General features: G+C 36.3%; 2 protein-coding genes across 5 annotated transcripts in view; one reads left to right on the top strand and one right to left on the bottom strand.

Moving 5' to 3' along the window:
- Adgrl2 (adhesion G protein-coupled receptor L2) overlaps positions 1-22,541 on the top strand; it is a 620,387-nt gene that overhangs the window by 233,432 nt on the left and 364,414 nt on the right. For 3 of the 4 annotated variants that reach the window (XM_074079629.1, XM_074079627.1, XM_074079628.1), the window contains one exon: positions 13,857-13,960. The exons of the other annotated variant lie outside the window; for it this stretch is intronic. The gene's annotated coding sequence lies outside the window, so the exon portion shown is untranslated. The remainder of the gene's footprint in view (positions 1-13,856; positions 13,961-22,541) is intronic. 4 annotated transcript variants of the gene reach the window in all.
- Positions 1-22,541, bottom strand: part of LOC141424876 (uncharacterized) — a 229,931-nt gene that overhangs the window by 26,825 nt on the left and 180,565 nt on the right. The gene's annotated exons all lie outside the window — the stretch shown is intronic.

The following is a 22,541-nucleotide window of genomic DNA, read 5'->3' as shown; positions in this document are numbered from 1 at the left end:
TTAATAACATAGTATTAAGTGTCTCCAGATATATTTGCTTACAACAAAACTTCCCTGTTTTCCAAGCAAACATGAATCTTCCTGCAGGATACCCAAAAGAAGATAGAACAGAAAAGGGTATCTTTTTTTTTTTAAACTAACATGACTATTAGGCTAAATATTACTCTGAAAGTATCTTGTTTTTTTATATAAATAGAAAATTATGATAACATTTTATTTATTCTGAAAATAACTCTTGATACTTCAGTTTGAAGAAATTTCAAACTAATCATGTACAGGAAAGAATTAAATCAAATTCAGTTATATTAATAAATTATAAATTTAAAATAACTAAACTAAAATTTCACCTAAGCAGCTCAACTTATTGTAAGCCAGTCAAATAAATTCTAGTGTCTGCATATGAAAATATTGCAAGTGAAAGACATTTCCTAGTATGTGTAAGTCTATAGCATCTAAAAATAACACAGAGATTTATCTTTTCAGACTTATTTACAATGTGGGTACAAGAGTGGCAGGAGAGAGACATTAAGATAATCCATTGTTGTGAAATCAGTTATTCTTTTTGAAAATCTGATCATAAATTATCCAGTTCTGCACTATCTAATATGGTCACCACTAGCAACATGTGGCTATTTAAGTTTAAATGAAGTAAAATGAAAAATTCAGTACAATAGTTGCAGTAATCACATTTCAAATGTTCAATAGCCACATGTAGCTGGTGACTACAGTTCTGTTGGACAGCACTGAATTCTACTTCCCGTTTGCATTTGTATGTATATGGTCTATCATAGGTAGAAAATATGTAGAATGTGTTTTGTTCTGTTTAAACACTAATAATTAGATAGCATATCTCTTCCTCTTTAAAAGTTAGTAAACATAAAACACTTCATGGCCCAAGGTGTTCTATTAAACATGAAAGTTAAAACAAAATGAGAGTTAGAAATATGTAGAATTACATATTTGGTTCAACAAAGCACTAAAATATGCTTAGCAAGTTTCCATTTGTCCTCTCTGAAAAGAAGTTAATGGAAAGAGTATATTTGTTAAAATACCATACCAAACAATATTATTATGAAAGGAAGTTCTCAACATGAGTAAAGATGAGAATATCATCGAAACAAAGCACCTGATAGAATAGAATGAGTTTACCCTACTGGGAAAGAGATTATTCATATCCTTATTTCAATTTATTGTTCCTGCAAGACTTAAACTAAATGTGTTTAAATGTTTAAAGTCATTCATAGCAAGGTAAATCAGAGCATGTTTTTCAGAGAACACGCTGCTGGAGAATCTGAAAGCAATAGACTGTATTGTTGTCGAACATTTTTTAAAAGTCAGACTGCCTAATTTTTCCCTTGCTTTTGCTGCTGCTTGTGGTGGTAAGTGAAATGCAGGGGCTTCACAAAGAAAATAAAGGATTCTGAAACCTCAGATTTAACCAGTGATTTGATGACTTAAATAGAGGGAAGAGTTTCTCTAAAAATAAAAAAGTGGCATTTCTTACTGTTTAAAAAAGAAGAAGAGGGAAAGAAAGGCTGAAGCAATGACTTTTCTTCTATGCAATGTATTTCCAGAAACAGGGAGCAATGCCTCCAAACTTTCTTGACCTTACCCTGCTCTCTTTTGCACAAGTCATTAAAACCATTAGAACTTCAAGGAGGGTTATAATGTTACATTCTTTTTCTGTTTTGAACTTACTCTGGTCTGGAGAACTGAATCCACCAGCCTTAAGTCCTGCATCCATCCTATTAATCCTGCCTAGCTCTTCTGTCTGTCTGGGTGACTATCTTCAACAGATTCCCTGAATATGCGTTAAAAAACATAAATCACTGGATTAAACTTGTAGAGAATGATGAAAGCTAAAATCGTGTCTATACATGCAGTGGGAAAAATGGACCCTTTTATTATTTAACCTGAATGAAAGCAATAAATTTGAAACAGGTTTAACTGATGATATTGGTAATCCACAACAGATTTCATAAGTGTTTTTGAATGAACATTGGTTTTGTTCAATAATCCCTTGGATTAAAGAAGGGTTAGATAACTCAAACAATCTGCAAAGAATCATATTATTTTGCTATTTATCTTTAATTTTTACCAAAAAGTGATCTGTATGGTTTAGGCTTTAGTAAAGTAGGTAAAAAAATTATATTTGTCATTTCATTTTTCTAAATCATGGCAGTAATTAGACTATGTAGTTTTTACCCATATTCTTGAGTAGCAGCCTGTCCTTCACCTTCTATTGTTAATACCTAGTAATAATAGGTTTTCTGTTTTTAAGACAGTAGCCTCTTTCCTTAATTATTTAAATTTGAGCCATCTTAGAACCTGGTTACAATATCCACTAAAACCTACTACCCTACTGACCTATCATATTCACTGTAGGTCTTCTACATTATATATACTTTAGAATGTAGGGTAAAAACTCCTCTAAAATTCTACTTATTTTCACTTAGGTTGCCAAAAAAAGGTTTTTCCTAAGTAAATACTTAGAGTCATTTTTAATAATTAAAACTACTAAAATTTTTTCATTCATTATCTCATTGAACTCTTCACAATTCTGTGATACAGGTTCAATTATTTTCCCATTTTTGAAGATGAGAGAATGAGGTTACATAATTGCAGAAGATGCTGAGGGTCACACATTGAGCAAATGGTACCTACAGGGTTCAATCACAGCCTAGCCAGGCACAGTGGCCAAGCCTGTAATTCTAGTTGCTCTGGAGGTAAATATTGAGAAGATTGTTGTTGAAGGCCAACCTAGGCAAAAAGTTCAAATATCCCCAGATCCCCACGTCAATGAACAAACTTGTCATCTCAGCTACATAGGAAGTGTAAATATGAGCATCATGATCCAAGAGAACTCTGGCACACACATAAGACTTTGTTCAAAAAATAACTAAAGCAAAGAGGGCTGAGTTTGCAGCTCAAGTGGTAGAGCATCTGCCTGGCAAGTGCAAGGCCCTGAGTTCAAACCCCAGTACCACTCCTCCCACCAAAAACTCATAGTCTTAGGGCTAAAAGTGCCAAGTAAGATTCAATCCTAGCACTCCCCCCAAAATATCAGCACCCATACCCTTATATATCACACTCTTTTTTTAAAAATCAATTTTCTAAAAATTCGTGGATTCAAAGAGTAAAATTTTCTTGCATCATAGATTCCTGGGTCGGGAATTGAGGCATGGCTTAGCTCAGGGGAGGCGAGGAGCTCTTAAGGTGTCTTATGATATTGTCTGCAGCAGGAGCATCAGTCTTCAGGAGCTCGACTGGAGCTGGAAGCTTTGCTTCCCAAATGGCTCACTCTCATGAGTACTGGCGGGAGGCCTCAGTTGCTCCTAGTCTGTTGATAGAAAGCTTGGCTCTTTGCCATTTGAAACTTTCAAAGAGCTGCTTTAGTGGCCCCTCAACATAAGAACATAGCTGGTTCTTACAGAGAAGACAAAAATCACAAAATCTGTTATAACCTACAATCAGAAGCTACACTTCATAACTTCCACAATATCCTATTGGTGACACAGTCAGGCCTATTCTATATAGGATGAAACTATACAATGTCAGAAAACAGGGATCACTTCAGCCACCTGGAAACTGGCTACAATATCCACTAAAATATACTATATTCTGGGGCAAACTTTATGTTCCAATTATAAAATATGTCACTAGAAAAGTTAGACATCCCAGTTTTTCATGTCTGCTCTTATAGATATTAAACAAAGGAACATCACTGAAAAGTTACATAGACCTCTTGCTGCTACTGATTCAGATCTTTAATATCCTTCAGAGTAGAGAATATTACTTTTATTAGATAAAAATTCCCAGAATAATATTCACATCATACTCAAATATAAGACAAAATCATATCCAAAGGGAGATATTAAATTTTTTCCTTAGTTATCAATCATTTTGTTCTTACCCAAATTACCATTTTATTTAGCCACAATTACCAAGAGTTGTCTACACAAGAAGTCAGCACATTTCCTGTGTAAATGGCCAGGTAGTAAATATTTGCAGACAATATAGTCCCTGCTACAGCTACCAACTCTACCAGTACAGCATGAAGTCAGGCACAGATGATATGAAAGTAAATAGGTATGGCTGTGTTCCAATGAAATGTCACTTACAAAGACATATGACATTGGAGCTGAGTGTTTGACTCAGTGATAGAGTGTGTTCTTAGCATGTACAGCCATGGGTTCAATATTTAGCACCCAGAGGAAATAAAAAGTAGCCCCACAAAACATAGTGTATCAACCCTTGGCCAAAACCATTATTTGGGTGACTTTTAAACAATTATTACTTTGGTTTCATGTACCTAAAATTACTTTGAATTTTATGCAACAGAATCATATTTATTTGTTTGTCCTGACCCATAAAATATCGTACCATTTTAGGAGTGTTGGTAGCCTTGTTAAGATAGAAAAGATGAACTTTTATAAAAACAAAGCACAAGAAATAAGATAAACAGTTTACACATCACATCATCCCTGTAGAAATATCAAGTCATTCTAAAGTATAAATTGCACTTAAGGGGAAGAAATTTTAATAATTCTTAATTTTGTCTGTACTATGAATATTTCACATTTGGGGATGACCTTGAATTCTCGAAATAGAGCAGGCATGCAATAATATTTTTAAAATGAATTCCAAATCTTACTCATTTTAACTCTTCTACATCATATCTCTTCACTCCCTAGTCTTTACTGCCTTTTCTTGTATTTTTCAACAAAGTTTTCAGGACAGCTTATTATGTATGAAGTTCACTATTAGCTTGCTTTTAAGAAGTCGTCCAACAAAAAGTAAATGTCAGGTAAGAAACAGCTATTGGAAGGTAATTGAAGATACAAAGACTTAAAAACAAATTGAAAAATTATAGAATAGAATGAACATTGACTTCAAATAGACCAGCTAACAGGACCAATGGAGCATCAGACAATAGAGTAATTGGAGAGGAATTTATTGACCTCTGACAAAGCTTTTAAAGACCAGTTCAATTTCATCATTCTCACTTGTATTTCTGTTATTTTTACTTTGAGGGCAAGCATTATTTTTAAACCCACATTCTAATGTGCTTATATTTATAACTTAAAGATGTCTACTACAGTGTTCATTCATTCATTCAAACAATATTTAGTTATTTATTGAATGCTTACAAAGTGTAAAGCACTAGGCAAGTTGTGAGATACAATGGAAATCACAATACAGATCCTGTCCTTAAGCTGTTAGAGGATGATGGAGACACAGAAAGTAATCAGGCACGGTAAAAGTGAAGAGCATCCTAAATTAAACATCTGCGTTAAGCTTTACTGTTACAGATTGTTACAGGTTCCACACGCTTCCGCTACTTCTACCTTTCAAAAACAAAAGCCCAAACAACAAAATCATAGTACTATCTCAGGAATGCACTGCTTTAGAATTACTGTCTAGAAAATGCTCACTAGAAGTTTGTTTTATAGTTCTGGGGATTGTTAGGCACGTGCTCTCATACTGAGCTGTGTCAAAAGCTCAGAAAAATGCCAATTATTAATAGTGTCTTAAGGAGAAAAATAGCTCTTGGACAAATTACTTTGTAAAATGCTGGGTTCAACAAAATTAAAGGATTTTTTTCAGGGTATTTTTTTTGGCCATACTGGGTGTTGAACTCAAGGCCTTACACTTGCTAAGCCGTGCACTACCACCTGAGTCATTGCACCAGCCCCTAAATATTTTCTATCACCACAGGACTTCTCAGTGCTATAATATGGTAACAAACATTGTGGCTCACTCAGAGGGCAAATATGCTTTGCAGTTTGGGAAATGCATGTGAGGAGGACTTACCATTTTAAGGAAGCATCAGTTCATGTTTTGGAGGACATGTTTCTTAGAACACAGATTATAAAACACAACCGAATACAATTTCAGACATTTTAATAAAATCGTGTTCATTTTATTCTAGGCAAACGTATTTGTCCAGTTTTCTTTTTCTTGTGTGTGTGTGTGTGTGTGTGTGTGTGTGAGTGTAAGTGTGTGAATGTATGTGTGATGCTAGGGACTGCACGCTACCATCGACATACATCCCCAGCAGTCCATTTTCTATTTCTGTGTCCCTTTTGGTTTTTTCTGGTGGTACTGGGGTGTTTAAATTCAGGGCTTCATGTTTGCTGGGCAGGTGCTGTACTGTTTGAGCCATATCTCCAGCCCCATTTTCTGATTCTAAACAAATATCTGAGGCTGGGTACTTAATAAAGAAAAGAAGTTTATATAGCTCACACTTCAAGAGCATGGTACATCTATCTGCTAGGCCCTGGTGAAGAACTCACACAGATGGCAGCACAATGATAGATGCCTGCATAGGGGTGCAGGGGAGAGTGACCATATGGCCAATCAGGAGACCAGTGGGGCTCAGGCTGGGGTCGTGGCTCAAGGTCTATAACCTTGAAATAGACATAGGTCATAGATCTTGATATAGACTTAGGTCTATGACCACCACAGGTTTAAATATAGTCATACTTGATGGCATGACAGCAAGAATAGAATTTTATAATTCATCTATGGGAAGTGAAACAGTAAAGTAAGCAGCCCATCACAGCAATGGAAAGTCTAAAAAAGCTGTCCCCATCAACACAAACAGATCTGATTTCCTAATATCCCCTCTGCTGGTCCCATTGGTATTTTACACAAAGTATTTTTGGAAAACCACACGTCTTAGTGCAATGTGTGTGAAGGGGAACATGTTTTTAGACAAGATTTGACTTATGCAGTTTTTGCCTACAAATCAACCACCTTATGTTTGAGTCCTCAAGTTTGGGCCTCCCGTATTATAATATGCTATCTCAATACATATTTTAAATAGTAAAATATTATTTGCAGAAGACACACAGTCCTAAAGAAACTCAAGCAGAGATAGGTTTTCAACTGTCAAAGAAGTATCTAATTGAATTGGTAAAACAGAATATTCCTGGAGAATCTGTTCCATAATTGCAAAAGTTAGATGGTTTGTAAATATGCCTTTATTTGGATTACTTTAAAAAGCAATGTAGTAAGTTACTGCAAAATAGAAATCAAACAGACATCTATAAAATGAATTTTAAAAAAAAGTTGTAAGCACTTTTACAAGGAGCCTATGGGAATCCCTATAAGCTTCAGCAGAAAACCATCTAACATGTACTGAATACTTCTAGATGGGATGGGGTGAGGATACAAAAGTGAAAATGCTTTAAATCACAGAAGGAAGGAAAACGGAGATTGATGACTGACCGAAGGAAGCACCTGCTTTTCGGAAATTGAAATCGTGTATTAGGCAGCTCTGGCTTAATTACCAAATGGGGAGAAGCCCAGCCTCTAATGTAAAGAGGGTCCCAAATGATAATTGGGCATCATGGATTAAAATTCAACCTGAAAATTTCCTCTGCAATGAATAGGCAACTGGAACAGACTGCAGAGCCCAGTACAATATGCTTCCCGCAGCTGACACTGGCAGGTCACTTTATTTGGCACCAAATAAAGTTCCCAAGTGGTCTTTAAGGGCATTCAGCTGCTGAGTGCTTATTCCATTCATCCCTTATTATGCTGCCAGTGGCAGAGCGAAAGAAGTAGCATGAATCAGCTCTGTGGATGAAATTTTCTCAGGCAGAGTAATGGAGATGCAACTGGATTTACTTTGCTGTGTTAGTGGGACCTCTGCATGCAATAACACCCTGAATGGTAATGACGTTCACAAAATGCCATTCAACAGGATATTTGGGCGAAGGCAGGATAAAAATGAACATGAAACACTTTTAAAGCAGATGCCATTTAATGAGGAAAACATTTTTTTAATGAGAGGCATTATGTATTTTTTGCCATCACCACATTACTTAGAATTTTGTGTGTACCTCTAGTTAGAGGCTCAAATTTCAGCATTAAGTTTATATTTAGTTCACTCTTCATCTCTCTCTCTGTAATGTGCATTATAATGCAGTTTAACTCATAGATGCACAGAGTAGAAATGATGGTTCCCAGAGATAGAAGGAGGGTGGAAGGGAGGGATAGAAGTAATGGAAATTGCCAAAGTTTCTCTTTTGAAAGTGTCCATCTCCCTTCTCCAAACTCTTCCTTTGAAGAGGAAAGGATCCCAGGAGTGGTGGAAGTAGTTTGAAAAATAGTTCTGTCAGTTATGGGAGACAGAGATTGTTCAGCTCTATTAATTCATCATCTGCTTTGGTTGGTAATAAGAAAATAAGAGTACACAACTTTGTGTGACATTGGGGTTTGAACTCAGGGCCACATGCTCACTAGGCAAGTACTCTACCACTGGAGCCCCGCCCCCAGCCCTGAAAACACAACTTCTCGATCAAAATGATAAGCAGGAAGGAGTGCTATGACCCATCACTCACGCTTTCAGGATTGACGTAATGTATTTATCATTAATCAATTACAGCCTAAGAGTTAGAGATACGTGGTTGAGAACATCAACATTTTTATGCAAACTGAAGAGTCTCTTTTCTAATAGCATTTATTAAATATACCTTATATGTTACGTATGTATATGCTTTCATTCAGTCATCATGTAAGCCCTATAAAGGTTTAGCTCTCTTTAGTTGCTTCCTTTTTTAGGCTCTGACAGGAATAAAAGTCGATCCGGTCAGTATCTTTAGTTTCACTTGTGCTGATTTCAGAGCATATACCCAGTACTGGAGTGTGTTTTCTACTTCTGTCAATGCTAGTAAAATTTTCTAATTATAAAATACTATTTTGTGTCCTCCCCCATGCCGGTGTAAAAATTACAGGAGCTATAGTAATTCTACTGAGGTCATGAACCTGTCTGACGAGGTACAGGTGAATGTAAAATAGTCTTCCAAGTTTAACGGGCTTTATTAATGTGAGTTCCAGTACACATTTTTTGTTTAAATGTGTAGAAAGGTTAAAAAGCTATGGCTTTTATTATTGTTTTGCCTTTGGTTTAGGACAAATTTTGCATGTGTCTACAGCAGGAACAGTCTGCTAATTATTTCATATGAATCACTGTTAGCGACAGTATTGAATAGCGCTACTATCACTGAATAACTAAGAGTCTTACATTTACATTAGAATTAGGAGCAAGGGCTAATTATTTTAGTTAAAGCTAAATTTGATGTAAACGGGAAGCACGTTTGGCATTTAGTTTAGAAACGTAGGCCTAATATATTTAAAAAAAAACTGTTTATGAATGCAGAGACAAGAGAAAATGTAGAGTTTTTTTTGTTTTGTTTTCCATTTTGGGGGAGAATTTGATATAGTTACAGTGGAGTCATTAATACAAGCATAGTAATATAAAATAATTAGTATGTGCTGTTCTGTTCTTATGTTCACTGCCAAATGTTACAGTAAAAACTGGATTACTTTGCCCAGATAAATTTTCACAAATGTTTAAATACAACACTGAATTGACTTTCTTTTAACTTTTTATTATGAAAAAATCTAAATTTACACTAAAGTATAGACCTTCATGGATCCACTACCAACATTAAGGATCACCAGCAGATTACTGATCTTGTTTTGTCTACATCTCAACTCCTTCTCTCCTCACACTCTTCCTTCTCACTCTAAAAGGGCTTAATATTGGTGTAACTTTAACTGAGTCAGTTTCAGGGTCAAGCATTTTATTTAGGAGGCATTTTTTTCCCCAGGTGGTGTATTCTACCCGTAAATGAAGTAATGGACAAAGTAGGAATTTAGTAAAACCACTCTTCAAATACCAGAAATTCGGTGATCTGGATTTTCATTTTCTAGCAACTTTCTGGGTAACTGATGTGGTGCTCTTTTTCCACCAGTAGAATCTGCAATCTTTCACTTCCACCATTCCCCTAAATCTCCCAGCTCTCTTCCTGCCTTCTTTTTTCTTTGTCTCCTTATTTATTTTTGCCTCTCTATAAATCACAGATAATAATAGTTCCACATCATAGCTTGTTAGAATTTAATGACAGCCTCCAAGGACAGGTGCCAGTTAAATGAAACATATAATTAAAATCTGTGCTATTCTAAAATTGGGTTACTTGACAATACTCAAATCAGAGACAACCTCCATTCAGATGATAGGCACACAGTCCTTACCCGGGTTACCGAGTGTGCAGCACACCGGTCTTGCTAGGTGCCAAAAATGTTGATGGAATGTTTAATTCGGCTCACCCACACTTCAGGTGTTTCTACTTGGCATCTGAGCAAGTGTCAGCAGCTTGGGACATCGGCAATGTTCTAGTTCTAGTTCTACTCTGGGAATTCTTACACCTTTCATGGATTTTTATCTTTTTGGAACTGCCATTTGTGCCCTGCATCACACTGCTAAGGGAGAGACATGTGTTTCCACTGAGTTGGAAAAGTCTCAATCTTTCTGACACGGTGCATGTCCTTTTTTATTCCCTTCTACTCCTGGGGTCCTTGGTCCTTTTACTCTTTGGTTTTAAATCTGTGTGCTACCTGCGGTCTTCCAACAATATGACTTTGTTGATAAGTTTTCTCTGTTGTCTCTCTAGGCTTCTTGATGATGCACTGACTGGCCAGCTCACCAGATAGTCTCAGCTCTGTTTTGTAGCTAAGATTTCAAACTGCAAAAATGCTTTTAGCTTGTCTCTATTCCTAAATCTCACTCTGCAAATCAGCACTCACACAGGAAAACTTTTCCCAAACCAGTATTATCCTATGTGGGAATTATATATTATATATAATTATATATTGTATCTGGTCTCCCATTTCAAATCTGTGCCTGCACCTATAGCATCAAGGTGCTAGGAGAAAAAACAAAATTCATGTTGCTACCATTCAACCAGAAACACCTTTATTTTTAAATTATTTAAATGTTCAATCTTTCCTGCCTCACTGTGTGTGGGTTTCATGCTAACAAATGTGCTATAGAAAAATTTGGATGTATGTTTTATTCGATTCTTTTGAATAAATCTGAATTTTAAAAAAATTCAGTAAGAAAAGGCTCAAACCATTAAGAAAGCATTCAAGGTAGGTTAATTGATAATCAAGTTCTCATTCTCTCTTCAAACCATATTGAACCCCTTGTTTTTACATGAATTCCAAAGGCTGGCACTAGCTTTCACTTCGGAAAATAAATGACACAGGGTATTATATTTTAAGGACCATTAAAACCTTGAAATTGCACAGTGACTTAGAAAACAACAAGTTATTGAGCTGGATAGCTTTGTAACAGTTATACAATAGGGAAATTCATTGTTAAATGACCCTCCCACTCTCACATCACATATAATGCTTGGCAGGAAGATGAAGGAGAAACGAGACAAGTGTCGGAGTACACAGGGTCTAATGTAAATGGCATAGGAACATTATGGGATTTTGTACAAGTGGGATCAGAAAGAAAACACAAAATGTTTCTCTGAGCTATTGCATCATGGAGCTACAGCTGGTGACTAGAACCTACTTTTGCCTGGGCTGACTCATTGCTGCTGTCATAATTCCAAACCTCCATCATCCACTCCTGCAGTTGCTCTCATCTCTATTTTAATATGTTTCAGATAAATAGCAGAAGGTAGTTGTAATCTTGTTAATGAAACAACTTTACTATAAATGATTTAGGAATTATATTAAGTGGCATTTGAATTTGATACTACTGTTGCCTAATTTATCTCTTTTCTAACCTTTTCTTTTATACCTTCATTAGAACCTCTATAAAGACAATGAAATCTAGCTACCAGATTAAAGGCAGAAAGTGACAAATTCTAAAATCACAAGAATGATATTACGAATTCTTCTCAACAAAATCTCGAACCAACAGCAGCAACACACAGCCAACAAACCCCACCTGTTTTTATGATGAAAATCAAACCTAGTTTGAGTCTATAAAGAAGCAATTTTTTGTTTAACTAAGCAGAGTGACACAGTTCATTATTTTTCTATTGCATGTTTATGTAATTTTCCCCCCTGAAGCACAGGCATAATTTGGGTTTTTCTAAAAGATGATTTACATATGGCACCGGAAGAAAGATGTTTTAGAAAATCATATAGCACCTTTTCCTTGTAAAAGCAATGTCCTTTCCCATTAATGCCAAGGATGCTTTTCCCCAAATACTCATTCCCTGCTTAAGATGGTGTAGCAGCTAATGAGGAAAGCAGGCAAGTACCAAAGTTGCATGTTTTCCTTTGTTTATCTATGAGGGGTTCTTTCTGCTAAGGGAAGAATCCCTTAGTATCAATGAGTCTGAATATACTCCAGCTCTGCCAAGAGGAAAGTAATAAAGCTTTGTGTACCCACAGCTTAAATTAATCTAACGCAAGGCAAAAGCAACTCTATCATCTCAAAAAACATCAAGCATGGTCTGTTTACAAAATGCCTTCCATCTCATTTACATGTGTTCCATTTCCAGCTACAGGGTCAGCGGTTGGCAAACTAAAAGATGTGCACCTAAAATGACAACTCTGATAGTGGCACTTGCCACTTATTAAAGGCCTATGATGTTTTTAGCCTATTCGGGGTTTCCAAAATAGTTTCAGTTACTGGCAATCAGTCCCTGAAAACTACTCCATACCCAGGACATTAATTCAGAATTAAATTAAGAGAAAATGGTTGATGGTGAAAAAAATACAAACCTGCCTACACATTTTGGTTCCATGTATAAAATATAAACAGCATATGAACTTTCCCTTGTGCCCTCAAAAAGAACTATCTTTTTTTCTTCTAAAGAGTGTTTGAAATATGCTATTTTAAATATTAACCTACAAATAAAATACAGTGCTTGCCAAAATTATTTTCTCACCCATTTTTAGGGCCTATAGACACTGTTCTAAACTGATTTTCTCCTGAGATTCAATTTAAGTGCTTAAAAAAAATCTTTAAAAGACTTCCTATGAAATATGCAGTTTTTTTTTTATTTGTGTTTCTATACAGCCAAATTGCTCTGTTGTTATAAATACTGTATGTAAAATTACCAGATTGTCTGGCATTCCATTTTTACAGGGGATACTGCATTGTTGAGCATTGAAAGAATATAACTATTCAAACTGCTTAAAATATTTTGTAACCCTAAATTATTATCCAAAAATATTTTTCAAGTAGATAAAAAGAGTTGTCAATTCTGCATAGTGAATGCCTCATAAGGGGCTCGTTTGTGGTTGAAAACTGAATAAAAGCAGTAAATTAAGACCAGACTTAACCATAGAGAAGCTGTAATCCACTGCAGATTTCCTTGGTGAATGAAGTATTGTTATGTGGATTTATTCTCCTTGCTTGTACAGTTAACCAGTCACATCTGTGGCCAAAGTGATATCTGTGCTTGCAGACAGGGTGGGTTCACTCACCCGGAGGAGGCAGGCCCATGCTGATTTCACATTGTCTTGAAAAGGGCAAAATAAACACAACCGTTTCCGGGGGCTACTTCTGAAAGGCCAGATAGTAGATTGAAGCAGAACTATTAAGAAGGGGTGTCAAACATGGAGTGGGCATTAGAGAAATAGCAGGTAACACTGGGGTCTAGCTTTCTGGTGGGCGCATTAGAGAGAAGAGAACCTTGATGAGCCAAAGTGAAAGGTGGATATGAAAAGAGGTCAAGGGTGTCTGGGGTTTTTGAAGGCAGCTTGTGTTGAGAGCTGGCTGAAATATGGTACATGTTAAAAGAGCATCACTCACTATAAATATTCACATCAAGAATTTAAATAGTTTACAGACATAGAAGCCCTTGATGATTATTTTATCCAGCATTGTTCATTTCCATCTGTTGTTTGTCAGCAGCCACAATTAATGAGTAGGACCCAGGAAGCCTTGACAGTGAACTGGTTTAGTCTTGAGGTCCATGTATTTTTCTTTGCGATTACAGGCCAATCAAATAACTGATTTTCCTTTTTGTAAATTAAACTAACAGGAGCCCAATAGGTCATACCTCTGCTATTTTTTTTTTTCCTTTTAGAACTCAATTTTTCCAAAGAACATTAATTTTGATTTAGCTGATGAAGCCTGTGGCTGTTCCTCATGCGCTACAAAATATTACCGATCAGAGCCGAAAAGGAAATCGTAAGTGAGCATTTTGAAAACAGTTTTTATTAGTTGAGAAAAATTTCTCAGACTTTTCTGGAATTCATTCTGAAATGTTCATGTGGAACAAATGAAAATGAGAACACACAAATGAAGTACGACTTTTTATTTTATAAAAGGTTGATATTTAAAACTTTTGAGTCCAACATCTATCTAAAACAGTATTTTAAAAATAAGGCCAACTTTGCAAAAAAAATGTTTTTTCCTGAACCTAAGCAGGTATTTGTACCTTAAGGTTATAGGAAAATGTCTATAAAATATGGACTCCCAGCTTATTAGAGTGTTTAAATTGTCTAGATAAAAAAAAATTTCTTGGAACTTCTCAACATTGAAATATCACTTTCCTTTAAGAGGAAAAATATTTAGGCTAATGAAATCTCTCTCAGATTCCACAGCTCTGCTAAAGTGTAAACTAGGTTATCTGTTCCTGAGAAGACCACAGGGACATGGATCTCTTTACTCTTGTGAAGAGCATTAGCTTTCCTAAATATGTGCAAGATTTGATTTGATTCCTGAAGAATACAGTTCATAATTACTATCTCCACTTAATTAAAAATAACCATAACTTGATGATACTCATTACATCTCTACAAAGGTGTTCATTTCTGAGGAAAGCACCATTTTAAAATCCCTAACATTAAAAGATAAATACTCCACCAATACTTCCAGTGTTTCAAAAGCTTTTCCTTCCAGTCAGTGGAAAGGGGTACCAGGCTAGGTATGTGCAGGGTTAGCTCAAATTGCCTGCAAATATTGTATAAGCTCTGAGCCTAAAGACGATGCTTTTTCACGCCTCAGAAGATAAGGGGAGAATGGAGGTGTGGCTCAAGCAGTAGAGCACCTGCTTTGCAAGTACCTGAAACCCTGAATTCAAACCCCAGTTCCACCAAAAAAAAAAAAAAAATGGAGAAAACTTCAGTAAAAACTGTCTTTAACAGCCCACACACCTGTAATCACAACACTCTGAGTCAGGAGGATTGTGAGTTTGAAGCCAGCCTGGGTAACACAGCAACACTGTTTACAAAAGAAAGAAAAGAATAAAGAAAGGAAGGAGGACGGGAGGGAGGGAGAGAGGGAACAAAAAACTTTTCTTGGAAGTAAACTACTCTGTGGTGCTTTAGAGTTATATTTTCTAAACAGCTGCAGATTGATCAAAATAACAATTTATTTTTATACTTTTGCATATTTTCTGTGTTTTGCAACAGTTTAATAAAACAAAAAGTGCTCATTAGCGTTTGTAATTCCATGTTGTGTAGCAGGTTTCTTATGTGTTGTGAAAAGGTTATGATCCACTCACTGCAGCATCAAAAGTGTAAAGGTGATAGGTGAGATTCTCTTTGTTGCAAGTGTTGAGAAATAATCATTTAAAGGTCAGTTGCACTCAAAAAAAGAACATTTGTTTAATAAGTAACTCATTTTGGGATATGCTGCACTTTTAAAGGTTACAGAATAGGCCAATTTGCCCATGATGTCAGGAAGAAGTACCATTAAAGTCACTGGCCCTACTCAAACAATCCTTGGTAAAACTCAGATTGCATGCCTTCTCACATAGCCCACCACACATCAAAAAAAGTGCCCAGACTATTTATAGCATTGCTTCAAAGACACATTGACTGTGCACTTTACCTAAAGAACTCAGCTCCTCTTGAAAGCAGCGATGGAGTGTCAGGTGGGAAAATGCATCAGCAATCATGAACAGGGCATAAAATGGAGAGGGTGCAGAGCACATACACACCTGCATCTGGACATTCTATTTTGCTTCATTTTTTTACTTTTATTAATTTATAAGAACATGTCCGTGTGTTGTGGTTTATAGGATTTCATACTGAATATCTTGTTATACTATACAACAAGAAAAGTCTTGCTAGAAACTCCTACACAAAAGAAAGAACTATTGATTCAGGTATATAAACAAAAAAACTATTGATTTATCTTTTCCTATTCCAACACCAACTTCCCTCCCTATTATTCCCTAAAAAACAAGCCAAAGAGAATTTGGTTTGGCAATAAAATGGAAAGTTAATCTGATATGTAGACAAAAGGGAAGTAGCAATAATTGTAATAGAGGCAAACATCTTTTAGTACCAGAGGGTTATTTTTTTTTAGAACTGAATAAAAGTGGTAGTTTATTTAATATAACTTTTGTACTATTAAAATGTTTGCCTTTAGGGACCTGATGCATGAAAATAAAAGTTGTTTTGCTGTTTTTATATTTCACCTTTTATTTTTTCTTTGTGAAGCAGTGTTTTATAAACTCGCAATGATTTCCCATAGAAGATTAGCTCTTTGCTTGAAATGAGTATATGAATAAAATCACTCCAAGAAAAACCTCTATAGAAAGAGATTCCTTTGAACAACAATGGGATTGGACTATGAGCACATGATAAAAGCAAGAGCACACAAGGAAGGGGTGAGGATAGGTAAGACACCTAAAAAACTAGCTAGCATTTGTTGCCCTTAACGCAGAGAAACTAAAGCAGATACCTTAAAGCAACTGAGGCCAATAGGAAAAGGGGAACAGGTACTAGAGAAAAGGTTAGATCAAAAAGAATTAACCTAGAAGGTAACACCCACGCACAGGAAATCAATGTGAGTCAATGCCCTGTATAGCTATCCTTATCTCAACCAGCAAAAACCCTTGTTCCTTCCTATTATTGCTTATACTCTCTCTACAACAAAATTGGAAATAAGGGCAAAATAGTTTCTGCTGGGCATTGGGGGGGGAGGGGGAGGGGGGAGTGGGTGGTAAGGGAGGGGGTGGGGGCAGGGGGGAGAAATGAACCAAGCCTTGTATGCACATATGAATAATAAAAGAAAAATGAAAAAAAAAAAGATTTACATTTATTTTATTATTTTTTTTTTTTTACTCTACACATTGGTTGCTAAGTTCCCCAGTTATGATATCTTGGTAAAGAGTTAAGTCCTCAGATTTTTATAATGAGTTGATTTTTAACATATACTGAGTCATGAATTTAATTACAGTATGAAACCAATTCATTTTCAAGCAAATGTTGAAGATGTTCTATTTAGATAAAAGGAACTAGAAAGCTTATAACTCTTACCCTATTGTAAAGTAAGAACTGTATTTATGTCTACAAGACATTTGCAATTAGAAAAGAATCCGACACCCTTATTTCAAGCAACTTAGCTAAGAATCAAGTTATTCTCCTAATTTGACTTGCATTTCATTTGAGAGAGGGCAAAATCTATTTCCTGGGCAATTTTGCAAAGCAAAGATATTAATACTTTGGGGTTTAATTGTATCCTGTGTTTAAATACACTGTGGGTGAAACCCCAGACCTCTGTTTAATTGCTGTGAGAAAATAGCCTGATTTCTCTGAGATTAGGCACCGCTCATGTGTACTTTGACCTAAGAGTGCCTCCTTCAGAATTAATCTTCTAAGGTAGAGGGATTTGCTTTTATATGTGCAGCAGGCCATTCATGACAAACGGGGCCTAATAAACGAACTTCATCCTCCAGACCTCGCTTTTGCTGTCAACGTTTTTCTTCTATTCATCTATACATCTTTCTCCCGTGGCTTATTAGCAAATAAACCTAAACTGGGCATGGGGAATAATTTTAGTGCTATTTTAAATTTAGACACTTCAGAAATAAAACTACCAAAAAAAACCCTTTTATATTTACTAATGAAACATAAAGTACTCTAAAGTAACTCCATTTAAGTAAATACCATACCCCTCTGAAAAGACAGACAAGTCATATTTACTTAAAATTTTGTTCTGCAGCTGTATTTTGTTGGAGTCATCTAACCTAGGAAAGCACTTTTGCTTTCTCATCAGCTCCACCAGAATTGTTTTTGTAAGATGTAACAGAATGTTCTGGTTTTAAAATATTTATATTAATCAAAGTTAGGGCTGTTTATATTTTTTGGCAATAGGGCTTTTCTTTAAAAGTGATGTACTTCCATTTAACTAAACAAAAGTGTTGAAATGGACTGTCATATAAACTTCAACAGAGTACAGTTGGTACAGGAATTCTGAGGACAAGAAGAAAGGGGAGCTAGATTTTGTGCTTCAGGTTAAACATGGATTAATAAAAAATACAACATTGGTAATTTCCAAGATTTTCCTGGGGAAATGTCATTCATTGCCACTTATAAACTCTAGAGTTTCCTGCTTGAAAGGTTTGTGTTCAAGTTTCTTGCTCTGTTTTCTCAGGGCATTGGCAAGTCAAGTCTAAGAGCTGGCTAAAAATAATGACAAGCCACTGATGCTGAAGGCTTACTAAATCATTCAATTAATTTAAAAGCTTCTTTATGCTTTCTATATTTCCAAGCTCTTTTAGTCATGATGGAAATACCTACATGTTACTTACCTGCAATCTTTTATATTTGTGGGCAGAAATTGCTCAAACTAAACTGATTTTCTAAGGTCAAGCCTACAGTTATCGTTATTGCCACCAGTTTTGGTTGGCAAACACCAAACCACGTGAGCTAATTTGGCTCTCATAAGGGAAATGGAGTCTTTATTAAAGACATTTTAAATAGCAAACTAACCTTAATTGAATTCAAATATAGTTATATATAATTCTTTTACAATACAGAAAAACTCCAAATATCTTGGAAGTTTAATAAGATATAACTTTTGATAGCTAGGTCTATCTGGAATTTTTGTCATTGTTGCTGTTCAAACTGTATTGATTCACTTCTGTGGAATATATCCCCCAACAGGGAGAGTAGGGACAGGGGACTTAGTCCTTATAAATGCTTTCCTTTCAGATGATAAGCACATATCAAACAAACAGGAAATATTCTTATGTGTTGCAGACAGAGGGGTTAAAGGTCTTCAGCTCGAACTTTTGGCCCTTCTAGAATCCCTGATCCTTCATTATTTTGTTTAACTTGATGTAAGTCTTGACCAGTCGCTGACTCTGAGAAAACATTTCCTGACATCATTTTCGTAGGTGATGCAGGATTAGTGTGCTTGTCTTTTCATTTTGGGCTGGAACGAGGCAGCCAACAGTGGTTCCTGTTAATACTTCATATGTGTTCTTTTAATTACCACGTCAGGCTAATTCATTCTTTTGGCCTTTAGAATTAGTCTCATTTTCAAATTTTGGTTAACATAATGAATGCACATACACACATACACACATTCACAAATACACAAACACATTTAAAGGGGCAACAATATGCTGTAGCAGAACAGGAAACACGGTACTCTTTTTAACTGCCCCACTTATAAAGTGGTGAGGGAAAACAGAATGGTCAGAATATAATAAATATAAAATTTAAACCCCTAAACTAATTTACTTTTTTTATTGTACCAGCTAAAGCCAATGAAAATAAATGTGTATTCTATTATGCTATATCATTATGGATTATTATTAATATCTTGTTTCCAATTTTATGCAATTTTGGTAGTCCCAATCTGTGCACAAGCTTGGGTAGGAGGTTTTGCTTGAAGTAATTGAGATTATATAGTCCAACGCACAGAAAGAAGAAAACATATCCATAATCTTTACCCATTTCCAAACAGAGGGATAATCAGACCAATTCTTCTATTGTGCGCCTTCCCTCATTTCCTTTGAAGGCAGAGGGAGACAGAGGAGCTGAGGCTGAGAATGTGGCTAGAGGAAAAAAGACAAATATTATCAGGTCAGATTCCCATAACCAGGTTTTATGCCACATTAACCATTGGCTTGCCTTTAATGCAGAACCTTTTATAATCATTTTTACCTCCTGGTTTAATCCAGGATCACTAATACAATCTCTAGTAATATACTGGAGCTTTGTTCTTAAGTATGTTTATCTGAACTTCCTAATGCTGGAAGCCCTTTAAAAATATAAAGTAATGAAAAATTTAGGAAAAACTGAAAACTTGAAAAGCTTCCTTTTCTTATTAATAAATCTAAATGAATCAGAAACAGTGACCAATTCAAATGATATCCAGAGTGACTACAGTATAAATAAGTTGTACAGTAGTTGGGGTGTTTATATGCTTTAAAGAGATTTGTGCTCTTTCACTTCATTTCCTTCCACCTTCCAGGAGAGATACAATGAAGGGTTTCATCTGTGTCACCCAGGTAAGTGTTAGGCCTGTTGTTGCCACTTGAAAGTTTAGTTCTCAGCTCTTGTTTGTTACAAATCCCAGGGAGCATGAATGCATATGGACAAAAAGGAGATAGTTATGGTATCTTATGCAATGCTGGACTGCAGGTATGACGGATCACTAGACTACATAAACAGAAGCTTATCCAAAGACATTTTAGCTTCAAAATCTAATGAGAGGAAAATGACTGAAGACAGGAACTGGGCATAACTGACCAACTTGGCAGGCCATGAATTTCTTCATTTAGTTAATACACATTTTTATGAGAGTACTATGCAAAGCCATGTAATAGTATTAAATACACAAAGACAAACCACATGGCTCTTGAAATACTCAGTCACATGAGGGGAAAAAGACATGTTGATAAACAAGAGCAAAAAAAAATATGACAAGCACATAACATCATAGTGCTATATAGGACCCCAAAGAAGGAATTATTAATTCTGACTTGAATTTGGAAAAAAGTGCTGGGATGGTAATAACAGTTTTACAGAAAAGCTGACAAATAAGCTGCATCTTACAGTATCAGTAAGAACACTTACAAGCTAAAAGGGAAGAAGTGGCCATCCCAGGCAGAAGAAATAGTATGGATTCAAACCAGAGCATGTCTTATCCAGGGAATGTTGAGTATGACTGTTAGCACATGGTACACAGGCTGTGTAGCAGGAGGAAAAGTCTACTATAGTCCCACTCCAAATTGCATCCCAACAAACAAAGCCTTGTATGTTATGCTAAAGAGCAGAAACTTCATCCAGGAAGCAATGGAAAATCACCAAAATGTTTAAGCAGGAAAGTTACATGATAAAGATCGTGTTTTAAAAAATAGCTTGGATCAGTATAGAGGATGGCTTGGAGAGTGACAAGAGTAGAATAATTTACATCAGTTAGAGTGAGGATGAGAGTTGAAAATGAGTGAAAGCCTTTGCTGTGATAATAAATTAAAGAGAGATTTTAGGAGGTAAAAATGATAAACAAAAGTGGCAACCTCAATTTATACTACCTTTCATGTGTATATACTCAGGTTTGGTTCAGAGCAATATGGGTAGCAAAAGCAGTTTTCAGGATAGTTAATAGTAAGAGATAGTGCTACATTCAGAAACCCCAGAAGCAGGGCCAGAAATTGAAATTCTTCTGTAAAAGTTTTATCAAGGGAATGCTTTCAGAAAGGAGAACAAAAGGAGCAGAAGAGACAGGAGAAGAGAGCTTCAGAATGATATGGTCAGGCTGAAAACTGGCAGTAGGCTGGTCCTTTGAGGAGTGATAGAACATACATTAAACCACAAGATTAGTCCCTCATCCCAGGAAGGCTAACTCTCAGCTGTGTTCAGCTGAAGGAAAATCTTTGAGAAGGGTGCAGCCCTCATGGCAGCTGGGGAGTAGGAGGGATGACAACCACTGCTGCAGTCCCTCCCTGGCATTGTTCATACCCTCCCGCTTCTTGCATAGCGCTTGCTCCATCTAGGCACAGCTGCTTCCAGGTTCTGCTTACTCACATGTCTTGCCTAAAGTGTAAGATAAGGGTAAGTAGACTCCTGCTGCAGTCTGTTCCAAGGCCACTGCATGCTTGTCATTTATCCTCTCCACCCTTTTTTAGTATTGCTCCTGATGGGCTAGTGCTTCTGTAGGTCTAGGCGGATTGCCTGGAGAGGTAAATCAAATTCTCATCCTTTAGAGTCCGAGCACCTGGTTGCCATGCCCTAATCAGGTTGTGCACTTACTCATTCTAGTTAAACAAGGCAGGGGAGTACCAGGAGGTGGCCCAACTGGTCACCTGAGTGACAAACACATTGTTCCCTGCCTCCCCCATGTAGCTGCATTTCTGCTTCCTCATGATAATCAGGTCATTTACTGTGCCAATATAATAACTTTTTTGTGCATGGTAGTCTCCTGGGAAGAGGAACTCAAAGTAATTTAGCAATAGCCATAGTTTGTAATTTACTGTGACTCTTGCTTTATCCACTGGGGTAAGTTTCCTTTCCTCTGCAACTTAGGACCTCTAGACTCATGAAACCTGGGATGGCTCACTGTGAGTAATGGTGAGTAGAGACTTTCTTATTTCTAACTTTTGATTCCTAGGGTGAAATCAATTGTATACACTCACGTAGCCATCATCACAATCAAGCAGCAGACCATTTTCCTCATCTCAAATGGTTCCAACACAGTCATTTCTAAGATACTTTAAGGTAGACAGTTCCCACCTGTGCTTGCATAGCAAGCCATTCCAGCCAAGCTTCCCTCTGTGATGCTTACACTCACTTCACTTCTGAAAATTAAGTGCTTCCCCATGACCCCTGTTAATCTGGAATCCTCCCCTTTCCCTTATTGCAATGTATCCCTGTTCTTTTAACAGAATCTCTTACCAGTCCTGGCCTCAGAAGAACTGTGCCTTTCCAAGATGTTGAAACTTCTCTCTTCAGCAAATTCCTCCTAATGCTAATAAACAGGATGTCCTCCAAGTCCTCCTGAAGAACACAGTGACATATGGATT

This window comes from Castor canadensis, chromosome 7 (assembly GCF_047511655.1).
Source record: "Castor canadensis chromosome 7, mCasCan1.hap1v2, whole genome shotgun sequence".
Lineage (NCBI taxonomy): Eukaryota > Metazoa > Chordata > Mammalia > Rodentia > Castoridae > Castor > Castor canadensis.
This window is presented reverse-complemented; position numbering and strand designations above follow the sequence as displayed.